Source organism: Lathyrus oleraceus, chromosome 6 (genome assembly GCF_024323335.1).
Source record: "Lathyrus oleraceus cultivar Zhongwan6 chromosome 6, CAAS_Psat_ZW6_1.0, whole genome shotgun sequence".
Lineage (NCBI taxonomy): Eukaryota > Viridiplantae > Streptophyta > Magnoliopsida > Fabales > Fabaceae > Lathyrus > Lathyrus oleraceus.
Genome location: NC_066584.1, coordinates 436,287,183 through 436,294,023, shown reverse-complemented (window position 1 = coordinate 436,294,023; position 6,841 = coordinate 436,287,183). Strand labels below are relative to the sequence as shown.

Genomic DNA, 6,841 nt, shown 5'->3' with positions numbered 1-6,841 from the left:
CTTAATAAGTTATCTCTTTATTTTTCCTTTTTTTTTGTAAAACTCCCATTTCGACACACAACCTACCAAGTTCACTCTTTGCATTTCAAAATCAACTAATTTTGTCAACTCTTCATGATCAATTCATTTTCATCTTTATAATTAATAATATTTTAAAATAAAGTTCTTTTCAAGAAACCGCTACCATTTTCTTTAAGAGAAAAAGAAATATGCACTGACAGTGTAAAATATTTTTACACTGTCAACTAATGAGACCCCTGTATCCCGCAACATCACACTTTTATTTTTAAAATACTGTTATGATTTGGCAATATAAAATATTTTGATTGGATGTCAGTGTAATATTTCTTTATACTGACAGTGCACTACCTTTAACCTCTTTCTTTAAAACCGTCAGTTCAATACCTCCTCATCGACACTTCACTCTTAGATTCGTTGTCGTCACCCATACATCACCACTCATGTAGTTGTTGTCGTTGTTACTACATCACCACTCATATGGTGTTTGTCGTTGTTACTACATCACCAGTTCATTGTCGCTACTTCCGTTTCTCTCATAGTCTCACTGCCATTGCCGCCACTTAGCTCTTAGTATGAAATTATTAGATACCGAATTATTTTTAGGATTTGTCTCATTACATAAAGATTCATAAGCCAACATTAAAATTGGATTATGAAAGTATTTGTTATTATTCCTCTTAGTTCTTTTGTTTGATTTTCCATCAATCCTTCCCAAGACAAATTATTGTTGTGCATGTTTAAGTTATTGATGTTACTTCTCATCTATGTGAAACATTGCCATATGGAATATCAAGTAAAAAAGAATTAGGAAGAAACATAGTTGTTGATATAGTTGTTGTTGTTGAATTGAAATGACACTAATAAGGACTCATATAAAATGTTTTTTCAGTTTGGTTGAACCAACGATTACTACTATTTGAATCATTTGGTAAATAATCATTTTCATTGTTTGCATAACTCATTTGAATTGAAAATTTCCCATCATATTTGAGTGCTGAGACTTTGTACTCGTGAACCTGTCAATGAAAATTTATTTGTGGCAAGAACCTTCCATTTCTAGTGCACACTCTTTTGGTGAATTGAAGATGATGTTGTATGCTCATAGTTAGAAGTTGTATATGATTTAGAACTCTGTGATTTCAAAAGGTTCAATTCATTGGATGATAATAGTAACTCTGATGCTTTCTCCTGACTCTTTGAATTTTCCTCTCCATTATTCTCAACCTCAGACAAAGTTTTACGAGTTACAAGATCTATACCTTTTTGCCTCAGATTCTTCTTCCTCCTTCATTAGTGTCGCATCCGCGAAAAACAACCGGCGGGCAAAACAAAACAAACAGAGCCGCCACCGTGCGTTATTTATCCCAAAAGAGAGAAAGGAAACGCTCGAAGTAAACCTGGAAAAGACATGGTCTCGCGACCAGAGAGAGATGAGATCGGGAGTCGGTTATGCGAAGGGAAGGTATTAGCACCCCTACGCATCCGTCGTACTCGACGGGATCCACGCTCAAAAGAATAGAAGAAAGGTTGCTAAACACTGCTCACAAACTGCACACACACACTGGAAGGAAACACAGATGGAAGAAGAGGGGAACGGGCTCGCTAGGATATCGCATCCTATGTCTACGTATCTCATCTGGAATGAGAATCAGAGCTACCGTAGTTCGGCTCACGCACGCCGAAACAAAACCAACACAGGAAACCGACTGCCAATCGCTGGACTTACGTCGGACTCCACACACACAAACCTCAAACAGGAAACCGACTGCCAATCGCTGGACTTACGTCAGACACCAAGCAAACAAGAGGTTAACCGGACGCTGAGTCGTCAAAAGCAACAAAAAGTTGAACAAACAAACCAACAGGGAGTCTGATACTCGAGCCTGCTAGCTGTCAAGCAAACACACACAAAAAGAAAAAGGGTGCCCGGAGAGATCTCACACGATCTCCTGCCTACGTACCTCATCTGGTATGAGGATCAGGGCAACGTAGTTCCCCTTAATAGGGAAAAAGCTTCTAACCTAACCAGAGACTGGGAAATGACAAACTAGAAGGGAGCCTAACTCGAGCCTAATAGTTATCATACAATCCACAATGGTCCTAGGTTGAGGTTTCTATCTAAGTTGCACAGGGAGCAAGCTATCCTAAACAGCACAGTCACACATACAAGCACAATAAAGCAAGCACACACACTATATGCACACAATTTGGGCTCATACAAGGCTAGGCTGCAAAAGCAAACCAACTGGAATGGGGTGTGGTTAGCTCTTAACCCTAACATTGAGAGTTAGGGTGAAGCAGATGAAATGGGAAGTGAGGGTAAGACCTCACAGCTCTTATCCCTGGCCTGGGAGAGCTTGACTCAAAGTAGAAAGTGTGGGAGTTCAGAATGTAGGAACTCTTCTCCACGCGACTGACACAACATGATCTTGGGTTATTATCCACAATGCATCAACACAATGGTGTGAGCAAAGTGAATGACACACTGAGTAGCAGGAGATGGATTACACATCTCTTTTATCTGCCAATTGCCTCTTAAGAGGTCTTTACCTGCTTGGCACAAATTTAAACATTCACAAGCATTGCCTCTTAAGGAGGACTTCAGACAGGTGCCTGCCCACATAACAGGACAGGTCTTCCAGACTACATGAAGTCAGAGAAAATATACCTCAGTGGTTAGCAACCAAGCAAAGCAAAGTTCAAAATGAACTTAAAGCAACTTATGTACCTGTGGAAACATCAAACAAATCAGTACAATACTCAGACAATCAAACAACAGTCAATAAGCAACCAACAATCCCAATGTACAAAATGTGTAAGCCAAAAGTCAAACTCAAGTGAGTCAACATCAACATACAAAACACACAAATGTTAGTACTCAAAAGCAAACATCAATTCTCAAATGATGAAGCATCAACAACTATGGAACTTGGATGTTCAACCTGAAATCAAAGCTCAAATGTGAGAGGCAAACCACTAGGTCAAAGCCTAGGGTCAAAGGTGGAGAAAAAATTCAAAACAGAAGCTGAAATTTAACATGAAGTAACTTCAAACACATCTTGACACATTCCAAAAGGTCTCACATCAATATCATTAACCAAAAGCATTTCATGATCAATTGAAGTTCAAGGCAATTTTAAAGCTCAAATGTGACCATCCAGAATGAAAAATCTCAATTAAATCAGAAATGATTCAAATAATTCTAACAAAATTCATGAGCAATCACAAAATCTATAAGATGCATCACACAAAAAATCAGGAGCATTGGACATCATTTGGCATGGCAACCACATCATTCAAGTTGAACATCACAAGGTGTGACACAAATTGTCACACCAACTTAGCACATTCATAAAACAGAATTGACAATTGATAAAAATACCAAATCAACACCAAAATGTCAAGCAATGTGTCTAGTTATAGCGTGCAAAATTTCAGAAGCATTGGATTAAAGACAAGCATTTCACAACATGATAACCAAAGCAAGGTCAAATATGGACATGTACTCAAACATTCTAGCACCAAAAAATATCCAGCCAAGCACAATTTTGAAATTAATGATCAAAAAATAATAGACAAGATAAGGATCACAATGCCAAAAAATTGGAGATCATTTGGTTTATTTTTCAATTTAAAATGAATTTTGGAAGTTGAGAAATATTTTGAAAAAATGAAGTGAATGAGCCTGAACATATGAAGGAATGGAGAAAACACAAGGCCATTTGGAAAATGTTTTCAGCCAGTATCGAACCCTGGCCAGTTTTGAACCTACATGCGCGCCAAACAAAAACGCCAGTGTTTTGATCATCAAACCCTAAAACGCGCGTGCTGCATGTATTTAAAAATTCGTAGGTAAACCTTATGAACTCGCAGCAAAATCCGTAGGAACACACATGCATTTCCTAACTAAATTCGCAGGAAATCTGGAAACGATATGAACATGATGAAGATCATGAAGATCTTCATCCAGAATTTTCCAGAAAAATTCAAAACGTCCAGAAATGAAAATCAAGCATACCAATCAACTCATTAGGTCATGTGCATCAAGAATCCATGAATATTTCATGCAAAAACAACATCACACGCATGGATCGAAGAAATTAAAAATCATCATCCAAACTTGAATCACATGGATCTTTGTGAATATGGCACCAAATCACTTCATTCAAAGCTCAGATTTATCACCATTCAAAGATCTTCACAACTAGCATAATGGATTGGAAAATTAAAGAGGTCGAAAAACCAACCTCTTGATGAGCAGAAATGAAATCACGTGCTTCCAAGGTTCTTGATGCTCCAATTCTTCTCCAATATGCTTCTTGAAGTAAATGATGATGAACTGGAAGCTTGAATGCACACGAATCTAGCTCAATCTTCAATTGCCATGGATGCTCCAAGCTATGAACATGAACAATACAACCACGATTTCTCTCGCTCACACGTCCAAAAGTGCTCAATTATGCTTCATGATGATGAATGGATCAATGAAAAGTGTTTAGGTTTGAAGAATTTTGAAAAAAATGTGAGAGAAAAATTTGGAGAATTTGGTGATTCTAGATCTAGAATTGATGATTCTGAGCAAAACAGTTATGATTAAGCATATATACTCCATGCTAATCATGTTTAAGAAGTGTTTAGGGCAAATGCAAATGTGATTAGTGAGCTTTGTGGTGTTTGTGCAAAAATGCATTTTCTACTCCATGCACCTCCATGCACGTGAACAGTGCATGCTCTGACCCAAAATGCCTTAAAAATGATTCCATGCACACATTGAAATTGGTTTGGTACGCACATGTTCAATCAAAATGAGTTTATGAAATTTTTCCCAAAAATCTTCATGAATGCACCAATGATCATGCAATGAGATTTCATGCCAAGTGATAGTATGCTTTAAAAATACATGTTACAAGGATCAAAGTGCAAAAAGAACCACCCAAATTGGAGTTTTGGTTTGAAAATTATGCTCATTTGAAGTTTACACCACACTTTGCCATGATTGAACCATATCTCCTCAACCACACATGAGAAATCCATGATCTTGGACTTTTTGGAAATGGGAGAGAAAGATCTACAACTTTTATGTTGGACAAAATTTCATTTGAAGCTTTCTTGATGATGTAATTTGAAGTTTAAGTTGGTCTAAAACCTTTCCATTTTTGGAAAGTTCAAATTACAGGTCACTTGCTATCTTTGGAAAGTCTTGATCTGACTTCAAATTCTTCAATGTTGATGTTTGAAATGTCAAATGAGTCTTGTTTGAACATGAATAGAGGTATCTCTGACCACTTCCACCTCCAAATCCACAGTTGACTTTGCAATTGACTTGATCATGCACAGATGATTTTGAGCCTCAACCACTTGATGAAATGGCTCCAAAAATGAAACCCTAGCTTATACAAGCTCAATAAAATCATATGAAGATCTCCATCTCAATAAAGACCTCATCTCCTTGCAAAACCCTGACTAGTATAATGCAACTGATTAGGGTTGACCAGAGGTCAAAACCCTAATCCCAAGGAACATGATCAGGCACAAAGAACCTCTTGGTGATGATAACACCATGATGATGGTGATATACTCTGGCAAATAAGATAACACTCATCCTCCTTGAGGAATCAATAAACCCTAATTGAAGCACAAACCTTCAGATGGCTAGTGATCAATTCATGAGACTCTCAAGCTAGAATCTTTTAACCTCTCTATCTTTTGAGCAAGACTTAGGAGGATGACTTCTTATTATCAGATGATATGCAATATGCAATGCCTAATGTCCTAAAACATGAAATGCAATGTGCTAAGCTAGTCCCAAGAGAGGAGGGCAAATTTTGAGGTGTTACAGCATGTTATAGATGTTGTGATTGCTCATGAATTTTGTTGGAATTATTTGAATCATTTCTGATTTAATTGAGATTTTTCATTCTGGATGGTCACATTTGAGCTTTAAAATTGCCTTGAACTTCAATTGATCATGAAATGCTTTTGGTTAATGATATTGATGTGAGACCTTTTGGAATGTGTCAAGATGTGTTTGAAGTTACTTCATGTTAAATTTCAGCTTCTGTTTTGAATTTTTTCTCCACCTTTGACCCTAGGCTTTGACCTAGTGGTTTGCCTCTCACATTTGAGCTTTGATTTCAGGTTGAACATCCAAGTTCCATAGTTGTTGATGCTTCATCATTTGAGCATTGATGTTTGCTTTTGAGTACTAACATTTGTGTGTTTTGTAGGTTGATGTTGACTCACTTGAGTTTGACTTTTGGCTTACACATTTTGTACATTGGGATTGTTGGTTGCTTATTGACTGTTGTTTGATTGTCTGAGTATTGTACTGATTTGTTTGATGTTTCCACAGGTACATAAGTTGCTTTAAGTTCATTTTGAACTTTGCTTTGCTTGGTTGCTAACCACTGAGGTATATTTTCTCTGACTTCATGTAGTCTGGAAGACCTGTCCTGTTATGTGGGCAGGCACCTGTCTGAAGCCCTCCTTAAGAGGCAATGCTTGTGAATGTTTAAATTTGTGCCAAGCAGGTAAAGACCTCTTAAGAGGCAATTGGCAGATAAAAGAGATGTGTAATCCATCTCCTGCTACTCAGTGTGTCATTCACTTTGCTCACACCATTGTGTTGATGTATTATGGATAATAACCCAAGATCATGTTGTGTCAGTCGCGTGGAGAAGAGTTCCTACATTCTGAACTCCCACACTTTCTACTTTGAGTCAAGCTTTCCCAGGCCAGGGATAAGAGCTGTGAGGTCTTACCCTCACTTCCCATTTCATCTGCTTCACCCTAACTCTCAATGTTAGGGTTAAGAGCTAAC

The 6,841-nt window shown here is 37.6% G+C and overlaps 1 pseudogene; it reads right to left on the bottom strand.

Annotated features, from left to right (window-relative positions):
• Positions 1–562: 562 nt before the first annotated feature.
• The window catches only part of LOC127096126 (uncharacterized), a 41,040-nt pseudogene continuing 34,761 nt past the window's right edge, over positions 563–6,841 (bottom strand).